This window comes from Anomaloglossus baeobatrachus, chromosome 4, assembly GCF_048569485.1.
Source record: "Anomaloglossus baeobatrachus isolate aAnoBae1 chromosome 4, aAnoBae1.hap1, whole genome shotgun sequence".
Taxonomy (NCBI): domain Eukaryota; kingdom Metazoa; phylum Chordata; class Amphibia; order Anura; family Aromobatidae; genus Anomaloglossus; species Anomaloglossus baeobatrachus.
In genome coordinates, this window is record NC_134356.1 from 485,079,854 (window position 1) to 485,099,931 (window position 20,078).

Here is a 20,078-nt window from a genome sequence, read left to right on the forward strand (position 1 = left end):
TACATATTGACCGAAACTTGCAAGCAGATGCCCATCTCATTTACTGATAGGCGTGCAATCAAATTCAAAGGCCATGACGATTTATCTGCCAAATTTTAGACAATTAATATTTATATGAAGAAATCTGCACATAAGATTAATGTAGAGGAATCTGGTGCTATTTTTAAAATTGTAAGCTATTTAAAAGGTGCATAATACTATAGGACAAAGTTTTTAGTATTCAGAAATAAAATGGTTTTATTGAATTATAGAATCATTAATTTATAATCAAAATCTTTGCAATGCTGAGATATATTGTAACATAGTTTTCATTCATTATTTTTAGATTTTATTTTCTGTAAACTAAATCAAAATGTGGCACTCAAAATCTCAGCGAAATAGATATATATTTCATGAGGTGCTTGCAATCCAGAAAATGATACTAGACATGTGTCTCTCTATCAGCCGTGGATGCCGCACAGCTGCGCCTCTCTGCTACAGTGTATTCCCTTAGCAATCTGGACTGATGAAGGCCTGAAACAGACTAAAACATCTATTGTCATTTTCTAGATTGCAAGCACCTCATTTAAATATATTTCTATTTAACTGAGATTTTGAGTACCGAGTAGGGTTTGATTAAAGTTTGGGGTTTGTACTGAACACTGGTTGTCTGGGTATCATACCCAAACACAGATTTTTAACTGTATACCCAGTTCCTATTTGGATTTGTCATCCAAATTAAACTTGTTGAAAGGTTGCAGAGCAGCCAATCAACAACTTTTTTCTATGTGGGTACTTCAGGCCCCATCATAGCCATGAGAAATATTGGCATGGCTGTGATTGGCTGGCACCTATCCAGAATCTGACTAGACTGTTGTTGACCTCACACAATACACTTGCATTGAGTGCGCCGGAAACAATCTGCTTGAATTCTGGCTAACAGTAAGCATATTGCATATTGGCGGTAATGTGACCACTGTTCCCGGGGCTGATGTAGCACCCAGAGATATGGGGTACTCTGTTCCGGGCAGTGTACGTCTGGGGAATGTCAAAGTGGTGGCCATTACCCGGTTCTGTGCCTTGGGCCCTTTTTGTAATGGGGATATTTACAGGCGATAGTTGAATAAAGTTTATACGTGACTCCACTTGCGATGTTGTGGCTAAGTGTAGGGAGCCACCACTGTAGAATATCCCTACTGGGGCTGGTGGTATTGGTAGCTAGTATGGTAGTCCCTTCACGAGTAGGGTTTTGCCCCAGCGGGGTATGGTGCAGTGGGTGTCGGAAGAAGGGAGTCCACATAGGTATTCAGTGCAACTGGTTTACTCACTTTCTTGAGATGGTAACTGGGGGCCCGAGGGCAGCTGGTTTCACCTCCAGGTTCCCTTCGTACCAGTGCCAGTCTGGTTTCTCTGGTACCTTCTTCCCCTGCATCTGCCTCTGGTAACTGGGTCCCCATGGTATAGAACACTGGGGGTCCCCGTTCTGTGGTTTGTCCTCTTCTGTCCGCCTGACGGTAGCGTGAACCCTGTGGGGTTGGAGTCTCTGGTCCTGTCCCCGGTTCTCCCGTTGCTACTGAGTCTTCAGATTCTTTAGGGTCAGAAGGGTCCTTGATGGTCCCCTTCGCTGTGCAGGTGTTAACAGGTCGGCTTAAAGCTTTTTCCTGTCCTAGGGTCCTGTACTCCGTTGGTGCATAGTTCCAGGAGTACTTCACCAGCAACCACTTCTCCTGGGTATCAGGTCACCGTTAACTCAAGTCAGGATGTCACTTTGTTTCCACCTTTACACCTCTACCGCTGTCACCTCACTGACTTTTCTGTCCACAGTCTGCCCCTCCCACCTGGTCAACTAGTGGACTGGAGTGGTCCACATCTAGGCGGCCATCCATTGGTCCCACCCTAGCTTAGTACCATTGTATGGGGGATTGTTGGGGAAAACTGGGATTACCTGAGTTTTTCTTGGTACCGGCACTGGGGTTCTGGGTCCCTAAGGGGGTAGGCCCTGCATCCTTGTGGGGATGCAGAACCTTGTAGCACCCTGATAGTCTCAGGAGCGTTACACTGACACTGAACAAACCTCACATCACAGTGCATGCGATATGTGGATTCACAAATCTGTAATCACGTAGAATGACTGCAGACTTATCGTTTTAAATGCCCTTCTCTTAAGTATAAAATTAGACAAACTATCAAATATTTGGATTTGGATGTAACAGACATGCATGTGCAAGTGAATAGAGCACAAATAAATGACAAAATCAGAGGTGAATAAATAAGTATATACAGCTCTGGCAAAAATTAAGAGACCACTTCCAAGTTTTCAGTTTTTCAGATTTTTCTCTTTCTAGGTATATTTTTGCGTAAAATGTAAATTGTTATTTTATTCTATAAACTACTGACATCATGTCTCTGAATTTCCAAGCAAAAAAATGTTGTATTTATTTTCTGAAAATGAGAAATGATCAAAATAACAAAAAAATGCATTGCTTTCAGACCTCAAATAATGCAAAGAAAACAAGTTCATAATCATTTAGAAACAACAATACTAATAATGTTTTCACTCAGGAAGAGTTCAGAAATCAATATTTTGAGGAATGACATTGATTTTTAATCACAGCTTTCATGCGTCTTGGCATGCTTTCCACCAGTCTTTCACACTGCTTTTATGTGACCTTATGCCACTCCTGGCGCAAAAAATTAAGCCGTTCTTCTTTTTTTGATGGCTTGTGATTATCCATCTTTCTCTTGATTACATTCCAGAGGTTTTCAATGGGGTTCAGGACTGGAGATTGGGTTGGCCATGACAGGGTTTTGATGTGGTGGTCCTTCATTCACACATTGATTAACCTAGATGTGTGGCATGGTGCATTGTCCTGCAGGAAAAAACGGTCCTCAGAGTTGGGGAACATTGCCCGAGCAGAAGGAAGCAACTGTTTTTACAGGATAACCTTGTATGCGGCTTGATTCATACATCCTTCACAAAGATGTTTGTTGCATTTTCTTTGCCTAAATTTCATCTTTGCCCAACATCTGGTCATCTAATAGTTAGACGGAGACCTGGAGAGGCATACAAGCCACAGTCTCTTGCACCCACTGTGAAATTTGGTGGCGGATCGGTGATGATGTGGGGATGCTTCAGCAAGGCTGGAATTGGGCAGGTTAATCTTTGCGAAGGACATATGAATCAAGCCGCATACAAGGACAAGGTTATCCTGGAAAAACAGTTGCTTCCTTCTGCTCAGGCAATGTTCCCCAACTCTGAAGACTGTTTTTTTCCAGCAGGAAAACCGCAATGCCACGCAGCTAGGTCAACCAATGTGTGGATGAAGGACCACCACATCAAAACCCTGTCATGGCCAGCCCAGTGTCCAGACCCTAATCCCATTGAAAACCTCTGGAATGTATTCAAGAGGAAGATGGATAGTCACAAGCATTCAAACAAAGAAGAATAATTGAACAGCATCACTTAAGCAGGGTACTGGTTGTCTAGCCTTTTTACAATTTTAAAATATTGTATTATACAGATCCAAAAAAATAAAGGCAGCAATCCAGATTTCAAAGTGAAATACAGTGGACTTTATTGATGCTTATTTAGTCTGATGCTCATGCGGTGTAAACGCTGGTCACCAGACATCACAGGTTATCTGTCTGATTACTGGGACCTCCTGTACCCAATTATCTCTGGCTTTTTTTGCTGCAGGATTCACTAGCAGTATACTAAGATGACCTGAATAAATCATTGGATGTTTTGCAAGTCTCACCAGTATCCCCTCAGGAACCTTGGAATTTTTAGGGGGGAAACTCGTCGAGATAGTCAGTATAGTCCCAACAGATAAGTATTTGGGATTTTATACTGATTTATAGGCTTTGTGTATGAACAAGTGTGGGTTCAATTTTTTTCCATACATATCAATATTGTATAATATCCATGAGTATATGATGTATTTTCAGCACATTTCTTTGCACTTGGTAGTGGTGGTATAAGGTATTCCTGGTAGTAGTAGGGGCTTTGAAGGTTAGCCGCCGAGGAGTGGGGGCACCCAAAACAGTAGAGTGTTTTTACCTCCTCGGATAGGCAGGGACAACTCTAAGGTTTTTATAGGTCCCTGTTCTTAAACATTATATTATCCGTTAGTTATTGTCATTTCAGTAAGAGCAACACTGTACCTATACACCCACGTTTGCCCACTACCCAACCCAATACCGCTCTGTGTGTTTTTCACTGCTATATGACATTTGTCTGATATTTTATTATTTAAACATTTTTCCTTATGGTTTTAACTGAATCAAATTTGATATTAATAATTAAAATAAGGTTGTTTTTAGAGGTTTTTATTTGTTTTTTGTATTTTTAAATCCTTTATATGTTGGATCCCTATGGTCAGTGGCGTAACTAGAGTTTGATGGGCCCTGATGCAAAGTTCAGACCTGGGCCCCCCTCCACATACACCGACACTTGGGGTATGGGATAATGACACTGACACTCGGGGTACGGGATAATGACACTGACACTCGGGGTACAGGATAATGATGCTGACACTTGACTCTTACCCACAGCACCCAGATTTCCCATGATCTGAAATTCCTCTATCAGCACCCAGCTTTCCTATGTTCTGATATTAATCTTGTCCTCAGCACCCAGCTTCCCCATGCTCTGCTATACAGCTTTCCCTCAGCACCCAGCTTTCCCATATCAGAGCATGGGAAAGCTGGGTGCTGAGAGAAAATGTATAGCAGAGCATGTGAAACCTGGGTGCTGACTGAGGGAAAGAGCCTTTTTCCCTCAGCACAAAACGTTCCCATCCCCTGATTGTATCTTTGTCCCCCCTTGTATATAGTTCTCCAAATACAATAATGGCCCTAACATTGCCTTCCAAATAGTATAAAGGGTCCCACATAACCCTTCATATATTAGAATACATTCCCATAGTCCTCCATGTATTATAATGCATTTTCCATAGTTCTTCATGCATTATAATTCACCCCATAGTACTCAATATATAATACTGCACCACGTAGTCCTCCATATATTATAATGCACCCCCATAATCCTCCATGTATAAAGTAGCCCTTCAGTTATTATCATGAATTTCTCATTGTTCTCCATGTATTATAATTCACCCCATAGTTCTCCATATATTATACTGCACCACATAGTCCTCCATATATTATAATGCAGCCCTAAAGTCCTCCATGTATAAAGTAGCCCTCATAGCCCTCCAATTATTATAATGAATTTCTCATAGTTCTCTATATATTATACATTATACAATATTATATATTATAATTCACCTCATAGTACTCCATATATTATACTGCACCACATAGTCCCCAATGTTTTATAATGCACCCCCATAGTCCATGCAAAAGGTAGGCTCCATAGTCCTCCATATATTAAAATGTAGCCCCCATAGTCCTATATGTATTATAACGCATCCCCATAAAACTTCATATTGTATAATGCAGCCCCATACTCCTCCACACATAATGCACCCCTATATTCAATGTAAAAGGTGTCCTTCATATTGTATTATGCAGCCCCCCCCCCGACCTCCATATATAATAATACAGCCAGCCTCCCCAGTCCTCCATGTATAATAATGCAGCCAGCCTCTCCAGGCCTCCATGTATAACAATGCACCGCCTCCCCAAGCCTGCATGTATAATATAGCAGCCAGCCTCTCCAGTCCTCCATCTATAATAATGCAGCCAGCCTCCCCAGTCCTCCATGTATAATAATGCATCCAGCCTCCCCAGGCGTCCTGGCGTCCCCAAGCAGTAGTATAAACTTTTCTGCCCTTAGTAGCAAAGCCAATAAATAAAGACAAAGGTTTGGTTTATTGCACCCATGCATTGGTTGTCTTTATAGACATGATGCGTTTTGTATGCAGGAATGATGCCACACTTTTATTTTTAGACAGTTTGCTGTGAATTTATCCATACTGAAGATGGACTAGAAATAATAGCAAACAATACTCTGACAAGATCACGATAACAGATAGGCATGGAAATAACACAAGTATGGCATAATGTAAATGGAATGTAACTAATTAATAAATGAAGGCATTGCAAGTTTGAGAAAATCATAATCTAACAGATTCTGGGAGCAAAAACGATTATCAGGATAATAAAAAAATTGACAGTACAAGACGAGGCATAGGCCCCGATTCATTAAGAAGTTTTTGCAAAAATTCTGTCATAAAACTCTTAAATGTTACAAATTTCTTGTACAGCTCAAAATTACACGAATATCTTGTGACTTCTGGTGTTTTTACATAGGTTCACCAAAGTAGGCGGAACTGGGCCGGGACTAGGTATGAGGATGCCGCTTGATCAAGTCACAATATTGTAATTTGAGACACAAAAGTTGCTTAAAATTAAGTCAGAAATGTACACCCCCTGGCTAAAGTAACATTTCTGGTGAAGGCACTTAGCAGTTGTGTGATATTAAACCAAATAAGTAAGAGGCAAATGCCTTTGCCTTTTAATAGATTTGATGTATAGTATCTTACATCAGCGCACTCTACATTCATAATGGTGTCAAAAATAATCACCAGCCAACCCATTGCATGACAGTTAATCAGAATAAATGCAATAAAATAACAATCAGATAATAATTAGCGATGGACCAGGGCAAATCGCTATGCATAAATGAACAAAAGAAAAGAAAAATGCAATCAAATAGCCAAATAATGAAAATGAATAACTTTATTAGTGATGAGCGAGCATGCTTGTCACTACTCGGTACTCGCACGAGTATCACTGTACTCGGGCTGCTCGGCGGGGAACGAGTAATCTCGCGATACTCGTGCTTTACTCGTGGTCTTCATTTCTGCATGTTGGCGCTCTTTTGAGAGCCAGCCCTCATGCAGGGATTGGCTGGCAGACCACTGCAATGCCACAGCCCTGTTAGTTGTGGAATTGCAGTGATTGGCCGGCCTGCACAGCGTCACCGAGCCTTTATATAGGCCGGCGCGCTGTGCTCTGCTCACAGCTATTCTGACAGTGAGTGTAGGGAGAGTGTCGCTGATTCAGGGAAAGCTTTGCGGCCCTTTATAGCTTTTTCAGTTGCAGGGCTGCAAACAGTGTGACCAAAAGTCCTTCTCAGGACTATTCTAGTTGTATACAGGCAGGCAGGGTATAGCCAGGTCGGAGTACAGTAGCAGAGTCCTTCTCAGGACTATTGTTGCTATATACAGGCAGGGTATAGCCAGGTCTGAATACAGGCTAGTGACCAAAAGAGTCCTTGTCAGGACTATTGTAGCAGTATACAGGCAGGCAGGCAGGCAGGGTAGTGGTGACCGTATACCAGCCTTCATATCTGGGGCTGGTGTACACAGTGTAAAACAGTCCAGATAGTGTCTGACTTGTCTGTACTGTAATTGTCGCTCCCCAAAAAAACCTGTTAGGTTATTATTGCGTCCGTGCTTGGTTTTTAAAACCGCACGTGTGTGCCTGTTGGTGGCAGCGTACAGGTGCACTGGTGTGCGTTTACCAAACTATTATATAACGCACAAGTGTAGTGTATAATACACGTCAGTCAGCAGTGGCTGATAGTGTCAGAGTTCTTAATTTTTGCTCCTAAAACCTGTGTTAGGTTATTATTGCGTCCGTGCTTGGTTTTTAAAACCGCACGTGTGTGCCTGTTGGTGGCAGCGTACAGGTGCACTGGTGTGCGTTTACCAAACTATTATATAACGCACAAGTGTAGTGTATAATACACGTCAGTCAGCAGTGGCTGATAGTGTCAGAGTTCTTAATTTTTGCTCCTAAAACCTGTGTTAGGTTATTATTGCGTCCGTGCTTGGTTTTTAAAACCGCACGTGTGTGCCTGTTGGTGGCAGCGTACAGGTGCACTGGTGTGCGTTTACCAAACTATTATATAACGCACAAGTGTAGTGTATAATACACGTCAGTCAGCAGTGGCTGATAGTGTCAGAGTTCTTAATTTTTGCTCCTAAAACCTGTGTTAGGTTATTATTGCGTCCGTGCTTGGTTTTTAAAACCGCACGTGTGTGCCTGTTGGTGGCAGCGTACAGGTGCACTGGTGTGCGTTTACCAAACTATTATATAACGCACAAGTGTAGTGTATAATACACGTCAGTCAGCAGTGGCTGATAGTGTCAGAGTTCTTAATTTTTGCTCCTAAAACCTGTGTTAGGTTATTATTGCGTCCGTGCTTGGTTTTTAAAACCGCACGTGTGTGCCTGTTGGTGGCAGCGTACAGGTGCACTGGTGTGCGTTTACCAAACTATTATATAACGCACAAGTGTAGTGTATAATACACGTCAGTCAGCAGTGGCTGATAGTGTCAGAGTTCTTAATTTTTGCTCCTAAAACCTGTGTTAGGTTATTATTGCGTCCGTGCTTGGTTTTTAAAACCGCACGTGTGTGCCTGTTGGTGGCAGCGTACAGGTGCACTGGTGTGCGTTTACCAAACTATTATATAACGCACAAGTGTAGTGTATAATACACGTCAGTCAGCAGTGGCTGATAGTGTCAGAGTTCTTAATTTTTGCTCCTAAAACCTGTGTTAGGTTATTATTGCGTCCGTGCTTGCATTTAAAAACCGCACGTGTGTGCCTGTCGGTGGCAGCGTACAGGTGCACTTGTGTGCAATTTCCAGAAACTTTGATATAACGCACAAGTAGTGAATATACACGTCAGCAGTGCACAGCATTGCAAAATGCGCAAGGGCATTGGCAAGGAACAAGGAAGTGGACGTGATGGTGGTGCAGGCAGAGGCCGAGGTCGTGGGCAAGCTCTAATTTCGCCACAACAAAGGGCCACATCTAGTCGCTCGCACGTCCTGTCCCAAATTCTTGGGGACCGCAGCAGTACACCGCTCTTGAACCAAGACCAGTGTCAACAGGTTGTTAGTTGGATAGCGGATAATGCTTCCAGTCAGATTGGCACCACCACAAACACTCTGTCTTCCACACGGTCAAGTGTCAGTAGCCGTGATACTGCACCGCACATTTCTGAACCTGATCCTCCTTCCTACCACCAGGCTGAGTACACGTCCTCCTCGGACATTAATGATCCCACACTTGGACACTCGGAAGAGCTGTTCACGTTTCCATTCACACATTCTGGCCTCTCGCCAGCTCATATTGAAGTGGGTCATGAGGAGATCGTCTGTACAGATGGCCAAATATTTGAGCAGCCACGTTCTCACGAAGTTGGCAACGTGTCTCAACAAGTGGTGGACGATGATGAGACACAATTGTCAGCAAGTCAGGAGGAGGAGCAGGGTGCGGAAGAGGAAGACGACGTGGTGGATGATCCAGTAACTGACCCAACCTGGCAGGAGGATATGCAGAGCGAGGACAGCAGTGCACAGGGGGAGGGAGGCGTAGCATCACAACAGGCAGTAAGAAGCAGGGTGGTGGCCCCAGGCAGAAGTCAGGCAACCGTTCCCCGGAACAACACGACGACACAAGGTGCCTGTACAAATGTTAGGTCTTCACGAGTCTGGCAGTTTTTTAAGTTGGATCCAGATGATTCAAAAAAGGCCATTTGCAACACCTGCCGTGCCAGCATCAGCAGGGGTACCAAAACTAGCAGCCTGACCACCACCAGCATGATCAGGCACATGTCAGCCAAGCACCCGACTTTGTGGGAAGTACAACAGAGTCGAGGAGCAGTGCTTGCTGATGTCACTGCTACGTCTTCGCTGGTTGTGCATGCGAGCCAATCCTCTGTCCATGCTGCCTGCGAACAAGCCTCCTCCACTCCTGCACCTGCAGTTGCCTACGCAGAAAGAACACCATCATCAAGCACGTCCTTGTCCCAGCGCAGCGTTCAGTTATCCATTCAGCAAACCTTTGAACGCAGGCGCAAATACACTGCCAACACCCCACATGCCACAGTTCTAAATGCTAACATTTCGCGACTGCTTGCGCTGGAAATGTTGCCTTTTAGGCTGGTGGAGACAGAAGCATTCCGTGACCTGATGGCGGCAGCTGTCCCACGTTACTCGGTCCCCAGCCGCCACTATTTCTCCCGGTGTGCCGTCCCCGCGTTGCATAACCACGTGTCACAAAACATCACACGTGCCCTGAACAACGCTGTTTCACCCAAGGTCCACCTAACCACAGACACGTGGACAAGTGCTTGTGGGCAAGGCCGCTACATCTCGTTGACGGCACACTGGGTTAATATTGTGGAAGCTGGGACCCAGTCTGAGCGAGGGACGCAACACGTCCTTCCCACACCAAGGTTTGCAGGCCCTACCTCAGTCAGTGTTTCACCCACACTCTACAGCTCCGGAATGTCATGCTCTTCAGCCTCCTCCTCCTCCTGCGCATCCTCATCCACTGTGCCCTCCACACCAGTCACAAGCTGGAAGCACTGCAGCACTGCCTCGGCGAAGCGGCAACAGGCTGTGCTGAAGCTAATCTGCATAGGTGACAAACCCCACAATGCAGAAGAGCTGTGGACAGCTCTGAAACAGCAGGCAGATCACTGGCTCACACCTCTGAACCTAAAGCCAGGAAAGGTCGTTTGTGACAATGGCCGGAACCTGGTGGCGGCTTTGAGGCGAGGCCAGCTGACACATGTTCCATGCGTGGCCCATGTGCTCAACCTCGTGGTTCAGCGGTTTATAAAGTCATACCCAGAGCTGTCTGATCTGCTGGTAAAAGTTCGCCGCCTGTCTGCACATTTTCGAAAGTCACCTACTGCTTCAGCCGGCCTTGCCGGCTTTCAGCGCCGTTTGCATCTTCCGGCTCACAGACTGGTGTGTGATGTCCCCACGCGTTGGAATTCAACTCTGCACATGTTGGTCAGGATATGTGAGCAGAAGAGGGCAGTTGTTGAGTACCTGCATCACCTAAGCCGTCGGGAAATGGGTCAAACTCCACACATAACACCTGAGGAGTGGAGATGGATGTCAGACCTATGTACCATCCTCCAAAACTTTGAGGACTCCACCAAGATGGTGAGTGGTGATGACGCCATTATTAGCGTCACCATACCGCTACTCTGCCTTCTAAAACGGTCCCTGCTGAAAAACAAACATGATGCATTGCAGGCGGAGCGCGATGAGTTGCAGCAAGAAACAGTAGTGGGTGTGGGTGATAACACACAGCCCAGCCTCGTCTCATCACAACGTGCAGTGGAGGACTATGACGAGGAGGAGGATGAAGACATGGATCAACTCTCCGGCCAAATTGAGGATATGACATGCACACCAGTCATATCCTCGATTCAGCGTGGCTGGCCAGAGGACAGGGTAGATGAGGAGGAGGAGGAGGAGGAGGAGGAGGACAGCATGTTCAGTCATCTTGTTGGTCAGGCTACTGAAGTCCTGGCTGTTAAGAGTCTGGCGCACATGGCTGACTTTATGGTAAGCTGCCTGTCTCGTGACCCTCGCGTTAAGAACATCTTGGCCGACAATCATTACTGGTTGGTAACACTGTTAGACCCACGCTACAAGGAGAACTTTTTGTCTCTTATTCCCGTGGAGGAGAGGTCAACCAAAATGCAGCAGTTTCGGAAGGCCATACTCACGGAAGTAGGCAAAGCATTCCCCTCACAAAACGCTAGCGGCATAGGTCAGGAATCAGTGGACAACCGAGGCGTACAGCCGAGAGAGGCACAAGTCCAATCCGCCAGAGGTAGGGGAACAGTCTTTAAGATGTGGGACAGTTTTCTCAGCCCCTCACGTACCACAGCCCCTGAGGTGCGGGGTAGTGCCACAAGAAATCCTAAGTTTGCCCAGATGCTGAAGGAGTACCTTGCAGATCGAACAACTGTACTCCGACATTCCTCTGTGCCTTACAATTATTGGGTATCCAAGCTGGACACGTGGCATGAATTGGCTCTCTACGCCTTGGAAGTCCTGGCCTGCCCTGCTGCTAGCGTTTTGTCAGAGCGTGTTTTTAGTGCCGCAGGTGGAATCATTACAGATAAACGCACCCGCCTGTCAACTGAAAATGCTGACAGGCTGACTCTGATAAAGATGAACAAGGGTTGGATTGGGCCAGACTTCACCACACCACCAGCAAATGAGAGCGGAGTTTAAAGTTTGCCATGTACCTCCACTCACCCATGGGTACACTTCTCGACTTTGGATAATCGCTGGACTGCTCCTCCTTCTCCTCATGCGCCATCATGATGACCGTTACAATAGTTAGGTCTTTGTTTCAGGTATACCCCCAGTGGTAAATTTTTTCGCCCATTCTTTGCAGAATGGACATTTCAACGACAGGAGACCCGCTCCTTTGCAATGGGAACAATGTTTTGAGGCCCTCATGCACGTCTCTACCCAGGGACAACGTGGAGCCTCCCAATTTTTGGCTGCCCTGCCTAAGGGCTATACTGAAATACACCCACTTCCTTACAATGGGCACTTCAGGTTTACAGGCCATCATGCACGTCTCTATCCAGGGACAATGTGGAGCCTCCCAATTTTTGGCTGCCCTGGCAAAGGGCTATACTAAAATAGACCCACTTCCTTACAATGGGCACTTCAGGTTTACAGGCCATCATGCACGTCTCTATCCAGGGACAATGTGGAGCCTCCCAATTTTTGGCTGCCCTGGCAAAGGGCTATACTGAAATAGACCCACTTCCTTACAATGGGCACTTCAGGTTTACAGGCCATCATGCACGTCTCTATCCAGGGACAATGTGGAGCCTCCCAATTTTTGGCTGCCCTGGCAAAGGGCTATACTGAAATAGACCCACTTCCTTACAATGGGCACTTCAGGTTTACAGGCCATCATGCACGTCTCTATCCAGGGACAATGTGGAGCCTCCCAATTTTTGGCTGCCCTGGCAAAGGGCTATACTAAAATAGACCCACTTCCTTACAATGGGCACTTCAGGTTTACAGGCCATCATGCACGTCTCTATCCAGGGACAATGTGGAGCCTCCCAATTTTTGGCTGCCCTGGCAAAGGGCTATACTAAAATAGACCCACTTCCTTACAATGGGCACTTCAGGTTTACAGGCCATCATGCACGTCTCTATCCAGGGACAATGTGGAGCCTCCCAATTTTTGGCTGCCCTGGCAAAGGGCTATACTAAAATAGACCCACTTCCTTACAATGGGCACTTCAGGTTTACAGGCCATCATGCACGTCTCTATCCAGGGACAATGTGGAGCCTCCCAATTTTTGGCTGCCCTGGCAAAGGGCTATACTAAAATAGACCCACTTCCTTACAATGGGCACTTCAGGTTTACAGGCCATCATGCACGTCTCTATCCAGGGACAATGTGGAGCCTCCCAATTTTTGGCTGCCCTGGCAAAGGGCTATACTGAAATAGACCCACTTCCTTACAATGGGCACTTCAGGTTTACAGGCCATCATGCACGTCTCTATCCAGGGACAATGTGGAGCCTCCCAATTTTTGGCTGCCCTGGCAAAGGGCTATACTAAAATAGACCCACTTCCTTACAATGGGCACTTCAGGTTTACAGGCCATCATGCACGTCTCTATCCAGGGACAATGTGGAGCCTCCCAATTTTTGGCTGCCCTGGCAAAGGGCTATACTGAAATAGACCCACTTCCTTACAATGGGCACTTCAGGTTTACAGGCCATCATGCACGTCTCTATCCAGGGACAATGTGGAGCCTCCCAATTTTTGGCTGCCCTGGCAAAGGGCTATACTAAAATAGACCCACTTCCTTACAATGGGCACTTCAGGTTTACAGGCCATCATGCACGTCTCTATCCAGGGACAATGTGGAGCCTCCCAATTTTTGGCTGCCCTGGCAAAGGGCTATACTAAAATAGACCCACTTCCTTACAATGGGCACTTCAGGTTTACAGGCCATCATGCACGTCTCTATCCAGGGACAATGTGGAGCCTCCCAATTTTTGGCTGCCCTGGCAAAGGGCTATACTAAAATAGACCCACTTCCTTACAATGGGCACTTCAGGTTTACAGGCCATCATGCACGTCTCTATCCAGGGACAATGTGGAGCCTCCCAATTTTTGGCTGCCCTGGCAAAGGGCTATACTAAAATAGACCCACTTCCTTACAATGGGCACTTCAGGTTTACAGGCCATCATGCACGTCTCTATCCAGGGACAATGTGGAGCCTCCCAATTTTTGGCTGCCCTGGCAAAGGGCTATACTGAAATAGACCCACTTCCTTACAATGGGCACTTCAGGTTTACAGGCCATCATGCACGTCTCTATCCAGGGACAATGTGGAGCCTCCCAATTTTTGGCTGCCCTGGCAAAGGGCTATACTAAAATAGACCCACTTCCTTACAATGGGCACTTCAGGTTTACAGGCCATCATGCACGTCTCTATCCAGGGACAATGTGGAGCCTCCCAATTTTTGGCTGCCCTGGCAAAGGGCTATACTGAAATAGACCCACTTCCTTACAATGGGCACTTCAGGTTTACAGGCCATCATGCACGTCTCTATCCAGGGACAATGTGGAGCCTCCCAATTTTTGGCTGCCCTGGCAAAGGGCTATACTAAAATAGACCCACTTCCTTACAATGGGCACTTCAGGTTTACAGGCCATCATGCACGTCTCTATCCAGGGACATTGGTGAACCTCACAATTTTGGACTGCCCTGGCAAAGGAAAATACTACAAAGACTCACTTCCTCAAAATGGGCACATTAGACTCAAGAGGCCTTCATGTACGTCTCTTCTCAGGGACATCGGAGTGCCACACAATGTTTTCACGTAAAATCTTTCATGTATTAATCTCAAAAAGTAACATACACCAGCTCTATCTCACTATTGGGTATGTGCCCTTAACATTTCTGCCATGAAAAATCATTTTGGGGTCATTTTGGAAGGTTTTCTGGTGAGTCCGTAAAAATGGCGTAAAACGCGGACAAAATTGTTCACAGCTGTGACTTTTGAGTGATAAATGCTTCAAGGGGTCTTCCCCATGCTGTTGCCATGTCATTTGAGCACTCTTCTGAGACTTTTGTGCCATTTTTAGGGTTTCTCCATGCTGCCGGGAGGTCATTTCACAAAAATACTCGGGTCTCCCATAGGATAACATTGGGCTCGTTGCTCGGGCCGAGTACACGAGTATCTTGGGAGGCTCGGCCCGAGCTTCGAGCACCCGAGCTTTTTAGTACTCGCTCATCACTAAACTTTATTAGTCAGGTGAAAAAAATGTAATGATGGCGTATGACACAAAAAGATAAGATTGGGGCGCACATTCCAGGGGGACCCAAGATATCATAATAAAATCATATGATATAACTTGATGCAAGCAAGTTGTTAACAATTAATACAAGATGTACATTTACATTCCAAAACAAAGAAACATTTTTTTTTTTTAAATCTTTTTGGACATATGATTAGCAATTAATGCACAATACAAGGTAAGAAGGGTACACCATATACAAAGGAGGCCACAATAGATAGAAAGTTGGGCAAACAACTTACATTAATTCCCAGCATGTTGCCATAATAGGCAGGGAACATACAAATCAACTTATCAATTCAGATGTATAGTGGCCCACAGTGTTATATGGTGTACAATGCCCCATACGAAACACCAGTCAAAAACCATGGAAATTCCACATAAAAGGTAAACATCAAGGGGTTTAGATAATGTGTGTCTAAATCTATTCAGGAGACAATCGTTCACCAGAAAGATTAGATCATTTTTATTTTAATCTATTAAGGCGATAAACGCTCACCTGGGAGACAGTAAGGGTACCAACGTAGAATGGCATCCACCCCAATGTCCGTTTCGGCTAGGAGCCTTTGTCAGCCCCATGATGAAGGCTCCTAGCCGAAATGGACGTTGGGGTGGGCGCTATTCCACGTGGGTACCCTGAGCCAGTCTCCCAGGTGAGCATTTGTCTCCTAAATAGGTTAAAATATAAATTATCTAATCTTTCTGGTGAGCAATTGTCTCTTGAATAGGTTTAGACACACATTATCTAAACCCCCTGACGTTTACCTATAATGTAGAATTTCAATAGTTTTTGACTGGTGTTTGGTATGGAGCTTTGTACACCATATAACACTGTGGGCCACTATACATCTGAATTGATAAGTTGATTTGTATGTTCCTTGCCTATTATGGCAAAGTGCTGGGAATTAATGTAGGTTGTTTGCCCATCTTTCATTATAATGTTGCCTCCCTTGGATATGGTGTAGCCTTGATACCTTGTATTGTGCATTTTTTGCTAATCATATGTCCAAAAAGACTTAAAAAAATAAATAAAAAAATGTCTCTCTTTTGGAACGTAAATGTACATCTTGTATTAATTAACCACACTGTACCTTTTAATATACATAACGGCCAAAAACTAGTATGATATAAACAACATAGAATATTGCACACTATAATAGTAGATCAGAATGATATCCAAGGACTAATAAATATAAAGTGAGACAGTGCTTGTAAACATCCAAGGAAAGTTCTTTATATATTTAACCTGAATTGCAGCCTATGGAATTATAAAGTGCAAAAATGCACATTCTAGCAATAAACAAACAGCAGGGGGAGCCCAAACAATTGATTTATATAGAGATCCAAAGTAAGTGGATAGTATAATTATGCAGAGCAAATCTGAGAGGATTCGGGCGATTGCAATGTGCAAATATGCTGAAAAGGATAATAACCGGCGGCAAGGCAGGGCACAACAGGCAAGACAATGAGAGATCTACAATTAACTAAGTAAATGGGCTTGCAAGTAGCACATAATACCTCTGTCCACACACCCACGCCTCCAACGCACGTTTTGTGACAACTTCTTCAGGGAGCGTGTGTTGGAGGGGTAGGGGGATGGTATATGAACGCATCGGTGGCCAGTGAACAGCTGAGTAAGGATCAGCTGACATGCCAGGTGAGTCATAGTGCGGCGCATGCGTCCTCCGCACCAGCCATAGTGAGGGAAGACATGCTGGCGGACAACGGAGGAAGAGCGTCGGCGGCCGTCATGGAGACGGCGTCCGAGCTCCAACCCCTATAGCCGCCGTCATGACAACCCACGACCGTGCTTTGGCGCATGCGCACTAACTAAAAACTGGAACTTAGTTACGGGCATGTAATAGCCCATGATATAACCATCAGACCGGATCAAGGATTTGTGCACATATTATAAGAAACCTAATATAATTAAGATAGGGTTGAGGGAAATGAATAGACAGTGAAGTGCAAGGAAAGTGAGGAATGAATGTAAAAGTGAGAATGAAAGTATAAACAATATAAGATATGCATGATGAATACAATATATAAGTGTATATGGAATGTAAAGAATCTCTCAAAAACATTGAGAGCTTTACGCATAAATAAATATGTGATAAAGGTGCAATAAGGTGAAACTGTGTGCATATGCACACATATGCACACGGTCACCTAAATGCATACAAAAATATACATTATATGAATTACATTATACAGTGTAACAAAAAATAATTATATAGTGATTATAATACATGCAAAAATATACATTATGTAAATTACATTAAAAATGTGATATATACATGCTGATTTCATCAAAAAGGAAAAAAGACATGAAAAAATTCTTTTAAAATATTGTTGAACACATATTCTTGATCAATCAGAGGTCAGAATGTTCTCATCAATATTCACCCGACATTAAGATATAAATAGGCCAAGCTATGATAAAAAAAGAAAAATATATTAAAATCAATTACATACATAAAATGTAAAATATAAAAACAACCACCCTACCCCCTTAAAAAAGTCCGAAAAACAGATTCCTAAAACCAACTTATAAAAATGACGCGAAACCAAAATTCTCATTAAGACCCCTCGGTGCAACTGTATTAAGCCTATATATCCATCTACTCTCAATCTGTGATAGAGCTTTAAATAGATTACCACCCCTCTGACCAAGGCACACTTGATCGATGGCAATGATGGAAAGTTTACTGGCATCACAATTGTGCCAAAGTTTAAAATGCCTAGCCAGGGTTTTCAATTGTTCACCAAATTTGGATTTCTTTGCTTTTTCAATATCACGCACATGTTCCCTCACGCGAAACTTGAGCTCCCTTGTGGTCATGCCAATATAAACCTTTTTACAGGGACAAGTCGCGTGGTATATAACACCATTGGATGAGCAAGTTAGCTGATGAAGAATCTTATAGGTCCGAGTTTGATCGCCATTAAGGAATTCCTTACTTTTCTTTAAATTCAGACATGCCCTGCATGTACCACAGGGAAAAAATCCCTTAATATCTCCAGACTGATCTATACTCCTAGATTGGTAATGGCTTCTCACCAGTAAATCCCTAAGGTTAGCACTACGACGAGCGGTAACCTTAGGCTCTGATTGGAGAAATTTTTTTAAAATCGGATCAGTAAACAGCACTCCCCAATGTGTTTTAATGATTTCTTTCAAATGTGTCCATTGACTATTGAATTTGGTGATGAGTCTTACCTCACTATTAGAGGACACCAGATTAGATGAAGGTTTGTAGAGAAGTTCATTGCGGGAAACTTGTGTTGCTCTCTTAAGGCCATTGCGTATATTCCGATGGCTATATCCTCTCTCACGAAAACGGCTATAGAGATCCCTTGATTGTTTATAGAAGTTATCATTCGTAGAGCAAATTCTTCTTGCTCTTAAAAATTGCCCGATAGGGATGCCTCTGATGGTACTCTTAGGATGTGATGATTGTGCATGAAGAAATGCGTTCGTAGAAGTAGATTTCCTGAAGATGTCAGTCTCAAGAAATCCATCCGGGGTAGTTTTGATGTCAACATCCAAAAAGCTCAACCTAAGACCATATTGGAAAGTAAGTTTAATGTTGAGCAAATTATCATTTAACCTCAGCATCATATTCTCCAATTGCCTAGGGGACCCCTCCCATATAAACCATATATCATCAATATACCGTATCCAGTGATGGATACGGTCAGCCTGGTCAATAGGATTGCTTAATAAGATCTCCCTCTCCCAAGCTCCAAGGAACAGATTTGCATATGAGGGCGCACAAGACGCCCCCATTGCAGTTCCCTGGAGCTGGAGGTAGACCTGGTCTTTGAACAAAAAGCAATTGTGCTTCAAAATGAAGTCCAGTAGTACCAACAGCAGTTCAATTAACCGTGGTTGGATATTACTATTTTTCAAAAACCAGGATACTGCTTTTAACCCGTCCTTATGCTTAATCGAAGTATAAAGACTTTCTACATCCGCCGTTACCATCACCATATTTCTTTGTAGCTGCAGATTGTCAAAATGACTCAATGCCGAGGTAGTATCCCTCACATATGACGGTAGGGTTTGGACCAATGGTTTTAAGTAGAAATCAACCACCTGACAAACCACTTCACAAAGGCCACCATTTCCAGATACTATCGGTCTTCCAGGTGGATCTATCTCATTTTTGTGAAGTTTAGGCAGCAAATAAAGGGTGGGCAGTTTAGGTTTTTTGCATATCATGGCTTCATAAAGTTTTTTTGTAATGATATTATCATTATAGGCCTTCTCCAAAATGGCATGCAATTCCAGTTGAAATCTAGGGAGTGGATTTTGATTAAGTTTTTTATAGCACTTGCCGTCCAGCAGCTGTTTATATGCCTGTTTCTCATAGAGCTTATTGCTCCAAATCACTAGATTACCCCCCTTGTCCGCGGGTTTGAAAACCACATCGGACCATGATTTCATCTCATTTAACGCTGCCATCTCTAGTTCACTTAAATTGGATATTTTATTCCTCTTGAGTTTCTCAATGTCATGAGATACTAATTGAACAAAAATGTCAACAGCTGGACAGGTATTGAGGTTAGGGAACGTAGAGGATTTACAATAAAGATGTATGGGATACTTACTCACATCCTCATCCTCTTCTTCATTAGCTAAACTCTCAAGGATTCTCAGTGCTTCCAACTCCTTTTTTGTCTCAAACGGAGAGTTGTCCAGTTCCAAAGTTCCTTTTTCAAAGTGCCTTTTGAGTATCAATTTACGGGCAAACAGATGTACATCCTTTATTGCTGTAAACTTATCTGTATCACAAGTGGGAGAAAAAGTTAATCCCTTTTGTAAAATATTCTCCTGTAGAGGCGATAAAGAATGGTCAGACAGGTTAATTACCTTGGGATGATCATCTCTCTTTTTCTTGCCAAAATTGTCCATCCTAGTTTGTATACTCCTTTTCACTCCCTGTCTAGTACGAA